This window comes from Pinus tabuliformis, chromosome 4_1 (genome assembly GCF_031772625.1).
Source record: "Pinus tabuliformis cultivar Carrire ecotype Pingquan chromosome 4_1, CPIR1, whole genome shotgun sequence".
Classification (NCBI taxonomy): Eukaryota; Viridiplantae; Streptophyta; class Pinopsida; order Pinales; family Pinaceae; genus Pinus; species Pinus tabuliformis.
Window position 1 is genome coordinate 603540463 of NC_142303.1, and position 3212 is coordinate 603543674.

Genomic DNA, 3212 nt, shown 5'->3' on the forward strand with positions numbered 1-3212 from the left:
ACAATTTCATATTTGGGAATTCCATTATATTGCCGGATGTAGGTACCTACCTTTTGGTTGAGAAATTTTGATCCATGCTAGAATGGGATTGACCTTCTCAGAACCAAGGTCGTTGTTCTCATTGGATGCACAATCCCCAATGACCTTATTTTCCCAATCACCATTGACAAAGGGTAATCATTGTGAATTGAATCTACTACCTTCTGTGATATTCTAGAAGGACAAAGTAATGCCCCTCCTCCTACCACTGTCGTTGAGAGGAAAACTATAAAAATTATAAATTGCATAAACCCTAGCTAGTGAAAGTGCTCTAATTTTTTATTTATGTAAGAACGTTATCTTATATCAAATTTTTTTATATAATATAACAACCCAAATATATACTCAATAACTTTCTACCATAATTTTTTTAAGTGAAACTAGATAATTTATATTACCAAAATATGTGTTGAGATGACATAGCTAAATTAACAAAATTTAAGACTTATGAGCCTATGCAAAATTTATTTCTTAAAGAATAATATGATCCTAGCTACTGCATCAAGCTATATATATTCAAAAAAGAGGCTTGGTGGTATTTTTTTTATAAGATTCCTAAGATAAAAATATAAACACACTACATTAAAGGGGACCTAATGTTTGAGGAGGTTGTTGATCTTGATAGGATCATTATAATATTTTGTCATCTATCTCAATGCATTTAAAGTGGAAAAAGGAGGAATTATCTTGCAGGGTCAATTTTACTAGTGGGTCCTAGGTTGAAGAAATGGGGTTGAAAAATTTTTGGAGCCATTTTGAGGCATTAAATGAAGTTTTTTGGGTTACAAAAACTCTTATCCGTGCCAAACCCCTTCACGCAATTCTATGTTTAGATAAATTTCCAATGATGCAAGAATTGCATCAAATGGAGTTCATACAGAAAATTTATTATTGATTTTTGTATAGTATCGAGAGGTGTTCCTACATGCCAACAAGCCTATTAAGTTGGCCTGGAAAATTTATGGATTTCATGTAGGCTCAAAAGGGTCAAGTCGACCCCAACATGAAAGGATGTGTCCCTTGGGGTAAATGCACCCATTTGACTTGTATATATACACATGATGTGACACTTCATTTGTCTCACTCAATCATCATCTCTCTTATATAGAAAACACCGTGGGATCATAAATAAAGATGAAATGGAAAAAAAATGGAATTAGTTTTTAGCACAGATTTCTAGACAATTTATTGTAAACCTAGTTGAAGAACAATTTATCCTAGAAGAAGAGTTGTTGGGTTTTCTCCCAAGTTTATGTTTCCTAGCAAAAAAATGTTGTTTCTATTATGCATGGCTGTCTCTTTTTTATCTCACTGTTTCATTGTATTGTTATTGATATTTTATGTGTATAATTGCTTAATGATATATGTGGCACAAGATAAATTAATTGAAAATCATGAGAAAGTAATTATCAAATAAGAAGATCATTTTCTACTGTGTATTATTGTAGAAAAATCAACATGGCATCACAAATTGTTGATAAGAGAAGCCATTGAAGAAATACTTTAAAGAAAAGTGTTTGATTTATGTGGTGAAATATTTGTTTCAGTAGTCAAATATATATGATGAAGTTGTTCTTGATCAAGATGGAATTATAGTTTGTTGATGTTGGCATATAGTTCTAATGTTTTGATGTGAAATTTTCCTCACCCGGATTCAGTCTTGTTCAAAGTTTATCATGAGTTGTTGCAGCAATTGGGAGATGTTTGAAGCTTACATGTGAAAGTTTTGGCATGATAGAGATCATGTATGTTCTTTTATGGTTATAAATTTTCAATTCCACTCCCACAGAACAGGTGTTCCAAAAGATATGTCCTTCCAAATAATATATCTATAGGTCTTTCAAAGTTTTGTCTTCTAAGTTGGAGTTTTTGTTGGAGTAAATAAAAAGAGAGAGACAAATTAGAAGAATTTGCAGGTCGTCCTTTGAAGTTGGATTTATCTTCAATTTAGTTTTTGTTGGATCAAATAGAAAGGGCAAGACATATTACAAGTAATAGTTTGAGAAGAAATAAAACGAGTATATGGAACTATGTTGTGACTGCTCTCAATCCCATTAATTTCAATCATTCCAGTGCTAGAAACTTTACTAGTCCCGATGACATTAACCTCATCATAGAAAAATGTACACAAATTGAGATTCATTCTCTGACCCACAACAATGTACAACAAATTCTAAATATACCAATCTATGGGAGAATTGAAGCACTTGAGATTTTTTGACCTAATGGGGAGAAACAAGATTATCTTTTCATTTCAACAGAAAAATATAAGTTTTGTGTTCTTCAATGGGATGTTGAATCTAGTCAGTTTATCACAACGACAATGGGAGATGTCACACATCCTATTTGACATCTTACAAAGAATGTACATATTGGTATCATTGATCCTAATTATAGGTTCATAGGATTCCACGTCTATGGTGGTTTATTCAAAACGATAATATTGGATGATAATGTGTAGCCCAATGACTCTTTTGATATCTGGCTTCATGAAATTGTAGTTTTGGATATCAAGTTCTTGTATGGTTGTTTCAAACCCATAATTTTTGTGCTATACCAACACACAAGTACTTGTTTTCCTAAAGATATATATGAACTCCATGTGAAGACATACGAGGTCGATCTGAATGGAAAGTGATTTAATGAAGGGACTTGGTTGCAGGCCAAGGTAGATTATGGTTATGGTATCTTAATACTAGTTGCCATGCCTTTAGGAGGGGTTATTATTATTGCTGATTACAAAATAGTTTATTGCAGTGCATCTAGTTCCACAACAATTTGTAGGAGAACCAAATGTATGAATATCGCTAAATCTTATGGAAGAGTTGACGATTCTAGATATATGTTGGGTGGCAACACAGGAAAGCTCTATTTACTTTCCATAACTCATGAAAATAATATGGTGACTGGTCTTGATTTACATCGTTTGGGCGAGACATATGTTGCTTCAAAAATATCTTATCTAGGGGACGAAATTGTGTACATATGGTCTAGCTATGGAAATTCATAGCTTATGAAGCTATGTCTTCATCCTAATGTTACAAGTTCAAATGTGGAAGTTCAGGAAATGTTTATAAACATTAGTCTGATCGAGGACTTTTGTGTTGTTGATATTAATAAGAGACTAGGTGCAGGGGCACAAGTTATAGCTTATTCAGGAGGATAAAATGATA